The sequence below is a fragment of the Halichoerus grypus genome, chromosome 1 (assembly GCF_964656455.1).
Source record: "Halichoerus grypus chromosome 1, mHalGry1.hap1.1, whole genome shotgun sequence".
Classification (NCBI taxonomy): Eukaryota; Metazoa; Chordata; class Mammalia; order Carnivora; family Phocidae; genus Halichoerus; species Halichoerus grypus.
In genome coordinates, this window is record NC_135712.1 from 75499174 (window position 1) to 75516877 (window position 17704).

General features: G+C 36.0%; 1 long non-coding RNA gene across 1 annotated transcript in view; it reads right to left on the reverse strand.

Annotated features, from left to right (window-relative positions):
* Positions 1-12837, reverse strand: part of LOC118545603 (uncharacterized) — a 28346-nt gene extending 15509 nt beyond the window's left edge. Inside the window, exons 1-2 of the long non-coding RNA XR_004922162.1 lie at positions 12811-12837; positions 12358-12540 (exon numbers count right to left, since the gene is read on the reverse strand). This is a non-coding gene — a long non-coding RNA (uncharacterized LOC118545603). The remainder of the gene's footprint in view (positions 1-12357; positions 12541-12810) is intronic.
* Between the last annotated feature and the right edge of the window lie 4867 nt (positions 12838-17704).

Here is a 17704-nt window from a genome sequence, read left to right on the forward strand (position 1 = left end):
ACTCTGAGAAACAAACTAATTCTGCAATATTATTTGGAAAGTCAAAGCTGAATTTCCCACTTTTTTCCTTTCATATTACTATCATGACAGCTCTGACCCTATACCAAATCAGAGACAGATGACTCAGCTTGTCTAGAGACACAGTGTGCAGAAAATATAAATAAAAAGCATATTACTCTCCATAAAATATTTTCTTAAATCTAAAAGAACTAAGAAAGTTCTCAGTGCATATTTACTATCTCATAAATTTTTGTAATCTGATCAATAGGCTTTGGGATCTACTATAACCAACACTGAGAAATACTGACATTTTGGATGACTTTTATTGAATATTGAGTCTTCAATTCTACAAAGACCAGTTAAAGCAATCTTCACATCATGTCTGGAGTCAACTAAAACTTAAAACTATTAATTGATAAGTTCCAAAAAAGGCTGATTTCCTCACAATTTAGAACGGATTATCATTTTCTTCTTAACGGTTGTGTGGCTTTAGACACATTACTTAAGCTTTTTAGGACTTTGGCTCATTTATAATATTGACAGTATAATTGTGCCTAACTCAAGTCTCGAGGCAAAGAGTAGATCGGTTATATTGAAATATTTAAAATTGCTTTGACACATAGTACACAGAAATGCTAATTATCATTATCACTGTCATGATCATCTATAAAGGAAGGTATCAGCATAGAATATGAAAGCCTGGAAGTAAAAATTATGAGAACTGGAAGATATTTTCAAAACCATCTAGAACAACTGTTTATAGCCCCTGTTTCAAGTACAAACAGAAAGTTGGTAATTTAAAAATGGACAAGGACTCTGTGACTAGGAAGAATGGTCAACTAAATTGCTATGGCTTGTTCTCAGGATATCATTATGCTCTTAGGTTGGTCTCTTTACCTTTATTGTCACTGCTGCTATCAAAATATATTAGACCCATGAGGGATGTGACTTACTTAAATCTATGATCACTGATAAGGCTCCTGCTTCACTTTAGCATTGCAAGAGCAAGCTAATGATTTATTTTTATCAAAAATATGTATTATTTTTAAAATCACACACTTATGAGAAAAATAACAGAAAATAAAGATAAGAAAAAAGAACAAGCACAACTCTGAAACCACTACGCACATTTCTCTATACTTCTCTTTCCTTCTACACACAGATGTGTATATTTTATTTTTAAAAAATCAAAGGATTGTGTTTCTTTTCTTTTTTATGTAAAATTGTTTGCTTAAAAGTAACTTCAGTAGAAGTGTTTGTTCATATACAAAGGGAGGTAGGAATTTTGGAATAGATGATCTTCATGGGTTTTTTTTTCATCCTGAGGACTCTATGATTGATTTTTTTACAAAGATCTTTATTAGTGGATACTTATAGAATGATTTTGGTTGGCTTTATATCCCTTTGCCAATAACTTTTGAATATGCATTTATTGGCATAGAGAAACAATATTTGCCCTATTGAAGCCAACTTGTAGAAATACAAAAAAAAAAAAAAAAAAAAAAAAAAAAGCTCTTAATCCTATTGCTCTGACCAAGGTGCTGAAGTGGGCCTCTGACATTACATCCCAACTGTCAAGAGGCATAGGAAAGTGGTAATTCGGGGGGCCTGGATGGCTCAGCTGTTAAGCGTCTGTCTTCGGCTCAGGTCATGAACCCAGGGCCTGGGATCGAGCCCTGCGTCGGGCTCCCTGCGTCGGGCTCCCTGCGTCGGGCTCCCTGCTCAAAGGGAAGCCTGCTTCTCCCTCTCCCACTCCCCCTGCTTGTGTTCCCTCTTTGGCTATCTCTCTCTCTGTCAGATAAATAAATAAAATCTTTTTTTAAAAAAAGAAAGTGATAATTGTTTTCCATTGTATTTCTAATCACATCCAAATGAAGCATATAGTAAGGTATTAAATAATTCTCAATATTAACTTCCCCTATCCTGGCAAAGAAAAGCAGGCTACTATAACCAAAATTATAGCTGAAGATTAATATCAAAGCCATGTTAAAACCCATTTAAAAATACTGATGTTTGGAAAACAAGCAAATTTATATGACACATTGAAGAGACCATAACACAAACATATATACACAAGAGAAATTGAAATCCTTTCTATTTCTAAAGTCTTCCCTCATTATTTACATATTTTACCATCTAAGTGTCATTAAATACATTCCACATATATATCTTAAGTGAGACAGACAACTCAGTTTCATGGCTGGTCACTCAGCTATTATGTTGTCAACATCCATCTGTATTTCATTCACTCAATAAAAATTACTTAGCACCACACACCAGACTACGTATTGAGGGTAAAAAGAAAAAAAAAAAAACAGTGAGGATGGGGGATAAGACAAATACAAATATGTTTAATACACATGTTTTAAAATAGTACATTCCATAAGAGAAAAAATAGTGGCATGGGCACTAAATATAGAAAGAGATTAATGACTTCTACCTTGGGAAGGGTAGTTATTGGAAGAGTATGAATAAGGACTGGGGAAGCGGCATTTCATCTGGGCCCTGAAGGATTGTTAAAATTTTGACTAATGGAGATTGGAAGAGCATTTGAGAGGAAAAGAAATAGTGAGAATAATATCATACAGGAAGAAATTTAGGGCACACGAATAAAGTGATGGTAAATAAAACTGGGAAATTAAGTGGTAATAAAGTTTAGAGAGCCTCCAATTCAACTAGAAAAATTTTACTAAGTTTAGACTTATCCTTTAGAAAACAGGGATTCATGCAGGCTTTTGAGAAAGAGAATTATTCACTCACAATTATATTTTAGGAAGATAAAGATAGCAATAAATGTAGTGGGCAATGAAGAGGAATTAGAAAAATAGGGAGTTATGTGCATACCTGTATTGGTAGCAATACAGAAAGGAAACTCAGAAAGGATGACATGCATTCTTAACAACTTTTCTAATATACTGCAATTCCCATAAAGAAAATACTTGAATGTTAATTATGATCATAATTTTCAAATGAACTGGAAAGTATTTATCTATCATGATAGTTAGTCAAAAGTTATTCATTGAACAAATACAATGTTAATTGAGTGTTTAATATAAGATAGTAAATTTGCTCAATTTAGGGAGTAAATACACTTACGATACATACCCTTGTCCTCAAGAAGCTTATATTCTAGTTTGTATAAATATAAAACTTATGTACCACACTATATAATAGCATAGATTAAAAAACATATTGAGAGGATTTATCAGTATCATGTAAAGGAAAGAGCACTACAGTGAGAGTCTGGAAGTCTGAGTTCAAACTCTGGATGTCACTTATAGTTTGTGTGACCTTGTGTCATAAGTCAGTTACTTCAAGAAATAGATTCTGATACAGAGGTTTGCATGCAGGAGGTTTTCATGAGCATGTTCTCAGGAGCAATATATCTAAGGAAAATACATGCAAGTCTTGAAAAAGAGAAAAAAATTAATGATGTTGTGGTCAAAACAAAGTTCTCAGCCAAATACGAGGGGAGGTCCAGAGCTGAGATGGCCCTTTAGAATTGAAGCAAGAAGCTCAATTTTTGTAGCCTGACCTTAAAAATAAGATTAACCTTGGGTGGGATGGCTTCCTTTTAGCTGAAGTCAATTCCTGGAGAACGTGAGGGAAGGATACCTTGATCTTGAAAAAGATTTTGGATGATGCATCAGCTATAGCACGCCTTATGATGTACTCCTTGCAACTGCTTAGATCCACTTGCTTTAATAATAAGTTCATCCCATTTGGAAGGCAGCTATGCTCACCACTATACCACCAATGCAGACTGTTCATCCCATTTGGAAACATCCCCTATGATATTCTAGTTGATATTTTCCTGGAGAACCTTAGAAGAAGAATTTAAAAACTACGGTGACCACATAGAAGCTCATCTTGGGACTGCAACTGATAACTCATCATATCTCTTATTTATTATCCATTCTAGATGCACTTAAACTTTTGCTAGCACTTCTGCTCATCTAGGTGACTCACCTTATAGTGAACCAGACTGTAATCCCTCTGTAGTATGAGGCCCTGATCACCATGATCTTCTCACCATGGTTAGCTACAACTGATGCACTTGTCCATTTACCATCAAATTGGTCAAGAGAGTACTAAGAGTTGCTACAGTGAGTGAAGGAGATGTCAAGCATTCCCTCCTTATCAGCACTGTGTAACAGTCGCCTGCTCTTCTCCTGATGACCAGGATAAACTACCCATGCCAGTGTTGTGATTCTTTTCCTTATCTCTTAGTCACTTGGCATAAGGAGCCCAAATGACTTGGCAGCACCAATAGTTTAAAGTTCAATAGGATTTGTACTGTTCGTTGTTGGAAGTGTTGCTCCTCTAAGAAGATGGCATCTAGAAAACAGAGACTAAAGCACAAATTCTCCAAGTGGGTCAATGGGAGTAAGGGTAAGTGGACCACCCTTACCTCCTCTCCTTTGATCTGGACCCATATATTCTATCTAATGGGGACCTAGTGCCATAAATCGGTCACTGATTTAGGATATAAACTACATCTTGGGGGACAACATATCATCCTTGTGGGTTGTCACCTCCAAGTTGGTGCCTCATCTGCATCTACTCTATCAAGTTGGCAGATTGTGGGTGGGGTAGTATGTGATGATTCATATGTCCACTTCCATACCTCTTTTGGTAGTTTCCTTTTTCTGAGGTAATATTGTGCAGTATTCTGAGTGCTAGATCAAAACTTCATATGCCCTTAGATAGTGGTGCTGGCCAAGGCCCTGAGGACTAAAAGGCAGGCCTCTAACTTTAATGTGTATCTGCCTCAGTCAAAATGAATTGGTGCCTTTTTGTGATGAAAATGGTCCAATGTAGTCATCTTGAAACCAAATAACTAACTGGTCTCCTTGAGGGGAGTTCCTGCTCCATATTGGTCTCTGTTGATGGCAGGTTTATATTAAGCAATGGCCAGAGCTAACTCAGATTTGGGTAGTTGAAGACCATGTTGGTAGGTTTATGTATGCATAGCCTCCATCTCCACTAGCAAGGCTGCTCCATTTGGGAGCCCATTATGTTGCACTGTAAGCCAGTGGGGCCTCTCCCATGGTAGATGGTGTTAACTTGTAATAAGATCTTCACAGCTCATGTCCATGCCAATAAGGGACTTTTGGTGTATTATTGTGTCTAAAAGTAGGGTTGGGGACAGAATCAAAGGTTTCCACTCTACTTTCCCCACTTCAATAGCTCTGGTCCCATAAGCCAAGAAATCAATATGGGGTTCTTCTAAGAACCAAATACGTCCATTCCAATTAAGCATTCAAAGACCAGACAAATAATTTCTGGGATGTCTGTGAACCACAAAGACTTAATGTCAGCTAACCCTGAGCCAGAACTCCACTTATTATCAGGTCCTCAGATGCACCTACCTTAACAGCAGGACCATGATTATGACTCAGGCTTTCAAGTGTTAACATCAGCCTGAACTGCGTTCCACAGTTCTCAAAATGTCACAGCATTCATATTTTAACAGTGTATGGTTATCTGTTTAAATAGCTGTAAGTCCTTTGGGATATTGGAGGAATCATAATTGTATACACATGCCATGATGTTCAAAATCATTCCTCATGGGGACACAGCCTCTCCATTAATCAATGGATTAATTAATGGGGTTCAAGAACTGGCTCAGATTGGAAACTGGGCAAGGCATCCGAATATTTTATTGGAGTGACTGCTTGTACGCTTGTTGGCTGACTATCTATATTTCCCATAGAAACACTGTGTCCTTTGAATCATCTACCTAATTCTTGGGCTGCACATTGACATGGGCACTCGTCACTATAATGACTTCAAACTTACTGTCATCTGACTTCTCTAAATAAGAGTATCTTATCCCCATTGCTACCAGTGAGCCAAATTCTTAGCATCTCTTACCTACCCTGGATGAGAGAGGATGGCCATCACTGAGCTTTTCAAATGTGCTAGTTTCACTCTCATCAGTGCATTGCTAATGACTTTGGTAAACAGAGTCATGGGGGCTCTTTTGTAACATAATCAGCTATTGTGTTTTCTTGTCTCACTTAGTAAATCCACTATAGCATGCCCACTTCTCTAATCATCCCTTCACCATTTGCCTTAGTATTTCTTGCATTTGTAGTTTGCTTCCCTGCAGGCTATCATTTCTTTCCAGCATCCAACAGCCATTTTAACAGTGTATTGTACCATGATTCATGGTTCTTCCTAAAGTGTAAATCTTGCATCACTTATCTTTATCAACTTTCTGCTCCTCTTTGACCCAACACATTTAAGATCCATTTCACTATGTATACCCAAGATACCCTTATGCATATTTTAAGAGAAAAGCCAAGATTCAAGGCATAGAAAGAGGGTTTATAAATGATAATTATCTGTTGAGACTTAATGTATAGCTACTGGCATTCTAGGTTAACTGGATGATCCTCATTTACATATATTTTATGCTTATAGAATGTTGGCACATGAAACATAAAGCCTGGTGCATTTTTCACTAGATCACCACTTGCAGTGTGCACAACTTTGAGCATATGCATGCATGCACACACACGCACATTCACACATTCACACATATGTATATACTACACATTCTCCTTCATCCTGGACCAAGGAGTAACAACAGGTTTAACCTAGGTCAAGGGATGAGGGGGAGAGAAGTTCCAATCCTTTAATGTTTAAGTGCCTCCAGTTATGCATGAATGAGAAGAGTGAATTCAACTTGCCAAATAGGTCAGCAGACAGTACTATGAAAGATCAGAACAGTCTGGTCATGGATCACCTTTTCCAGCACTGGTCCATTACCTTCCATTTTAATTGATGAACATTACCCATTATATCAAGCCTGGATTATCTAAGATGAAATAGTCTATGCTGCCAGAAATAAGGTGGGCACAGGAAGACAGAGAATTTGTTAATTTAAGATTGGAACTCTTTGGAACCTAACTTACCAAGGCCAAGTTAGAGCACCATGAGGTCATAGAGCCACAAGAGAAAAGCAGGGATGAGATATATTGCCAATTTCAAAATAGCTTTTACAAATGAAATTAGCAAAATTGATTGTGACTAGGTGTTAAAAAGCAAATACTACTAATTGATAATCTCTTCTGAGAAACTAAGCTGATTTTTTAATGATTATCAGAGTTTCGGGGGTTCATCTTACTGCTGAACTATGCCAAAATACTGTATTTTAATGAAATCTAAGTATTTATGTATGTCTTTGACTTTCATAATTTGGCATTTTATCTATCATATTTAATCATGTAGGGTATAGTCTTCTCCCTGTACCTTTCCCCATTTCTGCATTTTGAGGAAATCAATGTTGTCTTTTCAGCATAAATCTCACTCCAAAAAAATTTTTTTTTGCCCTGGTTTGGTTGGAATAATTAGTCCTTATAGTGGTTTGATAAGAACACTTGAAAATAGAGGAACATTGATTTCATTAAATGAATAAAAGGAAAGAGGGCTTTTAAAATCTCTTTAATTTCATTTTAAGTGGCTCCATTAGGAAAAAAAGTTTTCATATAAGAGATGGGGAGGTTGGCATGACTAAGGTTACCCTCATCTGTAGGACCACGTATTAAGTTGAAATTTCCATTTCTATTGAACAAATATGGCCTAATATTGGCAATGTCATATAATTTAATCTACCTGCATAGGCATCTGTAATATATTTTAATGGAAAAGTATCTGAAAGTGCTTAGAAAATAAGCTGGTAAACAAAGTATATAATCAAAGAGCTAGAAGTGGCTACTTCATATTTGGTACCATATAATTGAATTTAATATTTCTTTTCTGTGAATGCTTTCCTTGACTGTAAAATAATGCTGTTTAATTTCAAAATTGACAACTAATTCAGATCATTTGTAACCATTAAATATACTTGAGAATCAAGTCCAAATATAAGGCTAATAATCATTACAAAATGCCAATCCGGCCCACAATTTGCTTGTTACTTAAAAATTCTGTCTCAGATTTTATTGAATGAAAAAACTTTCCTCTACATACAAAAGTGAATGTCTTCACCTGGAGACCTTCAACAGACTCTGTAGTATTCCAAATGTGTTAGATTAGTTATTTATAGTCCTCAGTAATAAAAGCAAAGCCTCTAACTCAGATAGGCTTCTTGTTTTTTGTGAATCTTTGCTAACATTTTTGGAACAATACTTTAGAGGAATATACATATTTGCTGCTTATCTTGAAGCCACTCCATTGAAAAATCTGTCATTTACATGTGTACTTAACTAGCCAGGTCTGTGCACCCCAGTGTATGGTGACCTACTTTTATTCTAATGGTGCAAGCAGTGAAATAAGGAGACACCTATAAACCAACAGGTAAGTGACTTCAGTGGCTAAAATCCAGTGTCTGAAATTACTAATGTCCTTCTGTGCTGCAGCAAATATAAAAGTAATTGCTCTAGAATGATTGTCTTGCAAAAGATTGTTCTCTAGATCAGTGTGCCAATTTATGACAAAGAAATATATGCCAGGGATATCTCTAGATATAGACAGCAAAGTAGCTCCTCATATTCCCCTAGCATCCAGGACAGTGATGAAAACATTTAATATGTATTCAGAAAGGGTTCATTAAAATAACAAAAGAATAAATGCATTAATTAATGAACTCTTTGGTGATCAAGTAGTACCTCATGTGTATGCAACACCTTACCATTTATCAAACATTATCAAATACATACAATATAATTGGATACTCAAAGGATGCATGATGTACTGAAATGCACATAAAACTTGGAATGAAAGGATTAAGGTTTGAGTTCTGTTTTTATAATTTTTTCTGCTAAGATAACTTTGAATAAGTAAACACGCTGAGTCTTAATTTCCACATCTGTCAATAGGATTGATGGAAACTCTACCGTAAGTGGTGTAGCAAGAATTGAGAGACTACATGAAAAAAAATAAAACCAACAACAATTTATAAAAATAATTTTAGGGTTAGAATGTCTAATCAGAGATGAACAATCTTCACCTCTGGAAATTAAGTTACTTGACCAAAGTCCATAGCTACAAATCTAGTTTCCCAGATGTAGGTTACAACAATGCCCATTTTTGTCATTTTTGTGAACCCCTGATGACATACAGTGTTCATATAGTTATAGTGGAGAAGATAGTATTTTATTGTGAACATCATATTTTAACATTTCATTCAAGGCTTCAATTTTCCCTCTTTTAATGATCATTATGGGCTTCTGTGAGTGGTTTGTATTCATAAAAGGAATAAGGACCAGATACCGAGATTTTCCTTCCCTGACTAGAGAGTGCATCATTTGTACAGGCAAATGAATGGTAGGATCTAGGAATTAGTTCCCAAGAAAACTTCCTTTCCAAACCCTATCATCAATGGACAGATCATTACTCTTCCCTCTGTTCTTCCTATCTCAACATACGTCTGTTCCTCCTTTTAATTTACATTCCTAGCTTTGTGCAAGCCTTTCTAACTGATTCTCACAATCATTCAGATATTTGTTAGTATCCACTCTGTGTGGGATTCTATGCAAACAGCACTAAGGAATACCAGGAAGGATTAGATTTTGGAATAAAATTTTGGCCTCTGGAGATCTAGGAATAGGTAGCAGTTACTTTTTATAGTTTAATAAACAAAAAGTGCCTCTGATCCTTGAGAAGATTAAGTGTTCAATTCCATTAAACTACTTCATCTTTTCAGCTAACTTTATTTGAAAACAAGGGGATATTATCATTGATGAACTTATTAATAATTCCACATGGAAGTTTCAGTTTTTAAACCTTCTTATATTTTTCTACAGATTACAACCAGATACAGCTTTCCCCTTAGAGAAACTTTTTCTTGTGCCTTTCAGACTAAACTAGATTCTCCCAATTTTCTCTCCCACGGGACTCTGGATATTTTCTTCATGGCAATTCTGACAGTTTGTAAAGATTCACTTCATTACAGTGAATAGGATAATGTCTATTATCCTATTAGAGCATGAGTCTCTGAGGGCAGGCAAGTTCCTAATATTATTCATCTTCTTTTGGCTCAGGGCCTATGACAGTAACTGGGATATACTGTTGTCCAACAACTGTGTTGAATGACTGTATGCACCTTCCAGAGTGTTTGTCTCAATGACTTCCCCTTCTGTTAACATTCCTTATATCAACCAGCTAGGAAGGGATCCAAGGAAGATTTCGTATTTTAGCCGAGAAAATAAAAACTCCATCAGGGTTGGATATAGAACAGGGAAATTAGTTTAATGTACCAATTTCTCACAAAAGCCTTGAGGGAAAAGTTTAAAGTTAAAGCCTTTGAAACTAAACAAACTCCCCCCTTTCTTCACATATTTTTATACCATGTAGAAATCTTCCCCATCTGATTCATCCCAAATCCGAACTATAACTAAACCTACACATACCTATGATATCCTGCTTTCTCTTTTGGTGTTGCTGGTAGAAAATTCAAAGATCTCGGAGCCTTGTCCCATCAGGAGGACATATGCGATTTTATGTGTGTGTGTGTGAGGATAAAGGGGACATGGGACAGCTGAGAATGACACTGCAAAATATGGCACTAGAATTGGAATGGTCAGGGGTTCTAGGATAGAAGTCACCCTGGTTTTCAACGTAGGGAAGATAGACATGGAAGTCTGGTGACCTAGGGAATTAATCTCTCCTCTAAGTGATTCTGCATTCTTTCCTTTTTATTTTTCTTTCTTTTTTACTTTTCTTCTGAGCTGCTGTGGATCTCTTTGGAATGTGCTGTTCATTTCAGCATGGATGCACTCAGCAGTCTGTGGCCCGCTGGGCTGTTTTACTTCACTGCTGGGTCATACTTGCCAGCTTTTGTTGAGAAATAACAGGAGGTCAAACACAGTGTCAAGAAAATGTTGGCATAGTTAGAGAAACAGGTATTGTATTAGTTGCAATGAATTCAGACCTACTGATGGTAGGATTAATGAAATCCATGTCTGGCACTCTCTGTTGCTCAAGGGAGCTTACAATGAGCATAGCCTAGACACTAGAGAGGCCCAGCAAGCCCCCTGGCCTGTGGCCTGCTTCATCAACCCAGATTGGCCCAAGGTATTCAGTAAGTAAGTGAAGGCCTCCTAAAACACCTACCTAGAAAAGTAGGAGCAGACAGAGGTGAAGAAAAGAAAGATGGATGAAAGAAAAGAAGGAAGGAAGGAGTGGAGGAAGGAAGAAAGGAAGGAAGGAGTGGAGGAAGGAAGGAGGGAAGGAAGTAAGGAAGGAAGGAAGGAAGGAAGAAAGCAAAGAAGGAAGGAAGGAAAATCAGAATTATATAAAATATCTATCTTTGGCAATTCCAAATTGAATTAAAATAAATTAAATTAAAATGAATTAAAAGTAGCAACACTTTATTAACTGCTTTATTGCAGACGAGTCACTGGTCTAAAAACTTTACATGTATTAATGAATGCATCTCACAACCACACAGTGGTGTAGATACTACTTATTTCCTCTTTTGACAGATGAGAAAGTGGGGCATAGAGAGACTAAAGTGAATTGCCCAAGAGTTCACCTGTAGAAAAGGGTGGATCTGGGAGTTGAACTCAGAAAATCTGACTAGAGAGTCTGTGTTCTTATACACTGCTTCTCTCCATAGGCTGTCATCCAGACTCTGTTGGTAATCCTCAAACATGGTTTGGTGGACAGGGTGAGTAAATATGTGGGGAACAAACTTAGAAACATGGAATGACAGAACTGTGGTAGATTTCAGAAGGCAGGTGCTTTTAGAGGAATACTGGAGGAAAGGAATTTACACATCTCATGCTTTGATATGGGTAACTGATTTTTCTTCTTTTATGTGTCATGCCAGGAAAGCACAGTCCCAAGCCATCCTTCTGCTCAGTACAAGCTAGCTGCCCTTCAGTCATTCCTTTTCCTTATAGAATCTGGAGGTTATACTGCTTTTAGATATAATTTACTTAAATTCTGAATGTATGGTTAGGGCAGGTCAGAGGGAGGAAAGACCCAGGTATATAGAAAGGCAGTGGGGGTTAGAGAAACCAAGTCTCCTAAATCCTAAGTGAGTATTCTTTGTATTCCACACACACAGGGATATAAGACATAACAGTCTATCCCCAAACTGTGAAGAAAGGGAGAGACCAACATGGAAAGAAGCTCCAAGAGAGATGGACAGAAATTCATTCCCTTCTGTCAGGCCATAAATAGTAGTTATAAAACTCTTCCTGTCACTTTATTTCATGTTTATTTCACCAGCACCCAATAGCCATCCCTAACTCATTTTTCTCCTCCTTTTAGTGTTTACAGAACTTCAGGAGCATTCATGTAACATGGACATGTGCAAACATCTAGTCCTCTTACATTTAAGTTTACATGTGTAAATTCTGTGTATGGTTACAGTGCCCCCCCCTACCCCGCCAAACTTACCTGTGGTTTCTTTTTGTCTACCATCAACTGCAGTCAGGAAGCAGATGATCCATCCTTTGCCTGATGTATCTTCAGAAAGTCAACCGGAGTCTTAAGGCTACATCACAATGCCAATACCATTCACCCCACTTCCTCTCACCAAGTGGACATTGTATTATCTCATGTCATCACAAAGGAGTGAGTCTAGTAGAGTAAGATATTTTGAAAGAAAATGAGGCCACATTCTCATAAATTTTATTACAGTATATTGTTGTAATTGTTCTCTTTTATTATTAGTTGTTAATCTCTTACAGTGCCTAATTTATAAATTAAACTTAACCTAGGTGTGTGTATATATAGAAAAAAAAACATAGTATATTTAGGGTTCAGTAGTATCTATAGTTTCAGGCATCCTTTGGGGGTTCTTGGAATGTATCCCTCACAGATAAAGGGGGACTACTGTACTTCTCTTACCTCTCTTTCAGGATTCTCAGAATGAAACTTGAGTGCCTCCTAGGTGTCTTAATAATCTTCCAAGTTGGCTCTGAAGATCATTTAAAAGAGAAAATGGATAAAGACAAACCCTTGAACACATTTGTATTAATATGCTGAAGTCCCTGCCCTCTAACTGGGGCCAGCAGCATCCAGACATAGAAGAATTGAATTCAATTATAATTCAATAATTCAATTGAATGAATTAAAGGTCCCATTTCTTTTTCCTAAACCTATCTGTTAAACACTATGGTGAAAACATGGGAAAAGATCATTCCATTTCTGAATTGCATCTTGGACGATGTTGCTTTTAAAGAAAAAAAAAATTAATGTTGAGTGATTTTATTCTTTATAATGCAAAAATGCTGCTAAAGTGTGAATACAGAGTAAATGAAAAATGTGATATTGAAACATCCTTATAAAGTTAGATAAAGTAATATATTCAGAGCTCTGTATGAGTTTTATATGCATTATGTATAAAATATAAAATTACTTGCAAATTTGGGGGACTAGAAGACTTCAAAGTTTAAAAAGTGGTTTTCGTATCTTTTTTCCAAGTAAGTTGCAAGTAATTCTTAGTTTTTATACATTTAATTTTCATGCAAACATTTATTCATTTATCTTGAGAACAATGAGGTAAACTATCATGCAGTAGTTTTAAAGTGTATTTGGTGAGTTATGAAAGACCATCTTCTGTATATAAAAAGCAACTTGGGGGTGTTTCTATAAAATAGTAGCATATTTGAATAAATGTTTGCATGAAAATTAAATGTACAAACACTAAGAATTACTGTAAGTCATTCTTGCTAAAGTCTTTATTGAATAATACAACATTTAGTCAATAGTTTGTACTGCTACTTTTTCATATATTGCACTTGTATTTGTACTATATGTACCCTTTCTGATTATTTTTATATGTTTCTACATATCTAGGCTTTCACTTGGTATGGTTTCTCTTCATCCTGAAGAACTTCTTTTTAAGTTTTTTTTGGTGAATTTTAATGCAGCATATTCTCTAAGCTTTATATGAAATGTGTTTATGCCTTTCATTTTTTGAAAAACATTTTTGTTGTACCTAAAGTTCTATTTTGACAGTTTATTTTTTCTTTCATCATTTTAAAGTCTTTTCTCACTGTCTCTGACTTTCATTGTTTCTGATGAGAATTTCTCATTCTCATGTTCCACTGTATGGATGTCTTTTTTCACTAGTTGCTTTTAAATGTTATTTTTATGTTTGTTTTTTAGCAGTTTGCCTGTGAAATGCTGAGGTATAGTTTTTTCTGTTAAAATAATGTACTCATTGTCCTGGGAGTTTTTGGAGCTGCCTGGATCTGAAGATTGCTTGCTTGATTATATTTGAAAACTGTTATTCATTATTTCTTCAAATATTGCTCTATCTCAAGTTCTCTGTCCTCCCCTTATGGCATTCCATTTATACATATGCTTGACGAATTTATAGTTTCTAAGAGGTCATTGAGACTTTGTCCATTTTCTTCTATAATTTCTTTCTCTGTGTACTTCAGATTGGATGGTTACTATTGATTCATCTTCAAGTTCACTAATACTTTCTTCCATTGTGTCCAATTTACTCTTAATCATATTCAATTATTTTTCAAAAAAATTACAGGTATTGTATTCATCATTTCTAGGTTTCCCATTTGTTTCTTTTGTAATGTTTTCAAGTCTTTCCTTAAAGACTTCTCTCATTTCTTCACTCATCCTATCTTTTCCTGTAGATTCTTTAAAATATTTATCAAGATTATTTCAAAGTTCTTATCTAATAATTCCAACATAGACAGTCTTGTAGATGAAGGGAAATCAGCCAAGCTTTTGATTAATCCACCCTCAGTATGCCAGAATTTATTCTGGAAGAGCCCCCAAAACAAAGATAATCCTCTCTGCTAAGTTATTCTCTTACATAGGGAATTTGCTAAGTAAGCAGAAGCTAGAGGTGGCACTGGAAAGTAGAAAACATCTTGCAATCTTTCAGTTTTGTAGTTGCAAAAGCCTGCAGTCTTAAAGACTTGCAATCTCAGAGCCTTGTAGGTTCCTTCAGGATCCAGTCTCAGTTTCCTAATCTCATAGACTTGCAATCTTGATATCTGACAGTCTTAAGTTTTAGAAATATTAAAGTCTAAAGTTCTCAAAGTCTTACAATTTTGAGATCTTGCAGTCTTGTAGTGGTTTACCATAGATCCTACCCAGGGTAGAATCCTGAACTCATCTTTTATTTCATTGTTTAGAGAATTTGACCCACCAAATTTCTGATATGATAATTTACTAAGTTATTCCTTGTGACCTAGCATCTAACTATTGAAAAATTATATCTATCTACACACATACTCACAAACATGATACATTTGTTTCTTAGGTTTAAAACTTAATATAGGTCTTAATTCAGTGTTAACAATTTGATTTCTGTATATCCTCATCCACATATCCTCTGCTGTATGTCATTCTACACATTCTCCTTTGTGATATAATCCACTCCCATGTTTTTAATTACCAAACACATATCTTTGAACTAAATCCCTTTCTTAAGCTTCATATTTACTTGTTTACTTGATCTGTCTACTTCAGTGTCATGCATACTTCAAATATTAGAAATGCAAAACTGAATTCTTCATCTACTCTCTCCCCATTCCACCTCAAATGGCCCTTTTCTCTCTCTCATCACAGAGAATGGCATCATCCAGTTTCCCAGGTCTAAATCGTGGACATTATCATAATTGACTCTTTTTTTCTCTCTTATCCTTACATCCAAATAATTACAGAGAACTATGATTTCTACCCTGTAAACATATTTTGATGCCATCTACTTCTCTTTAATCCCTCTACCACCAATAAGTCTCAGTGGAGCATTGAGGGACCCTTGATGGAGGCTAATTATTTGTTGTGCCTCCAGACAGGCATTTTTTATATATCTGTTCAATAATTATTTGTAAAGGGGAGAGTAGAGAAATAGGACCACTGGAGCTAGGGCTCTACCTTTCTTTTATTTTCCTGATTCTCATCTCTGATTCCAAACTCACATACAGGTCAGCAAAACAAAACTTTAGCAGCTAAGAGACTTACCATCCTCAAGTGGCATGTTGCCTTTCATCTGTGGTCACTTGAGTTTGCTGTCTGAGGCTCTCTATCATCATCCTAAGCTGCTTATTAAAGTATTCTTCCCCAAAACATACTGCATTCTCCCAGGGAAGAGCTTTGATAATTATAAATTTCCATATTTTCTTACATTTCCAGCAATGTTTTGTTACCCTGGTGATATTTTATTTGTCCTTTTAGGTTGGCATCCCCCCATAAAGCTTTATTGCTGGCCAAGCCCTTTATCCCTGTCTGCCCTTGATCCCAGCAGCAGCTGCAGCATTTCACATGAGTTTTGCAACAACTCCCTAGCTGGTCTATCTTCCAGTATGGCACCATGCTCCTTTCTACCACTTACCACACCTATACCAAACACAATTTAGTTTCCATACTTCAGCCAGAATAACTGAAAAATACAAATCTAATCACATCATTCTCCTGCATGAATTTTTATAATGAGTTTCTTTTTCTCTTACACAAAATTTCAAGACCTACCAGGACCTAAATTTCCAACCTTATCTTTTGACATTCCCCATTGCAATATTTTCCAAGAGAAATGAAAATTTTCTTTTTTTTAAGTCACTCGTATATCCAGTGCCTTTTTCAAATGTGGTCCTCTTTTCCTGGAACATTCTTAAGAGATAGCAATTCTTTACTCATCATTCAGATACAAAATTAGACTTCATTTCTTTTGGGAAGTTTCTCCTAACTCCTAAAACCATCTTCCACAGGACCCAGTCCTCCCATGATAGTATACCTACCACACCAGATTTTAATCACTTAACTGCCTCTTATTTCCTGTTCTAGATCATAAGCTCTGTGACCAAGAGCCTAACAGGTACTCAATAAATAATTTTTTTTTAAAAAGGTGATTGAACATGTGTATAGAAACTCTACCGCTAGGTCATAGTATGATTTACTGATCAATTATTTAAAAACATTAAATAAGCATTTTTTGAACAAAAGCCAAGTGCTGGGAATGTTGAGATAAAACAAATAGAATCCTTTGAGCTATCACTCTTGTCAGATATAATTTCAAGAAAAATATGAAGTAGATCTGGTCCTTAAATAATAGAAATAAAGGTTTTCTATGCATGAGGAACAGAATAGAGGAATGAGGAAAATAAGAGGAAGAGAAAAAGTTCTCATATTGGGAAATAACTGGACAATTATTTAACATTTCAAGAGTTAGATTGATGTCAACAGCTTTCAAACATTCTCCTGTATTAGTGAACATCTCTCCAATGGGGTGAATAGAATTTCTATTTGACTTGACTCACCAGCACTCTTCTAATAGATAAGAGCTAAATAGGAGTTGTTTCAAATGCCTTATTTAAAAGTTAACTTACATTTTTGTACCCTTTTTCTATATCACACATATGTGCCTTTTTCCTGCATCAACTAATCAACTTTTCCCCCTCAGACGATATTAGTCTCATTCACCTTTCCCCCGTGATGTCCCAAGCAGAATGTTTGCTAATGCACAGCGCCATCTTCTGGCAATAATTTGGAACCAACAGCAGGCTTGCACAAAGATTGAGACTTATTTCCTGTGGAAAAACTTGTTTAGTCCTCACTATGGGCAGATTTTTGCTGACATAATGATATTAGGAAACTCGAGCAAAAACCCCTGTGGAAAAACCATCCCCTTTATTAGAGATGTGCCTGTGTGACTTGGATTATAGAGACGGTGATATCTTTGCTTTTGTGCGTGCCATTACAAATACATAATGGATTACAGTATATGTATTTGCAGTATAAAGTCAATAAATACTGGGTGTTGATAGTA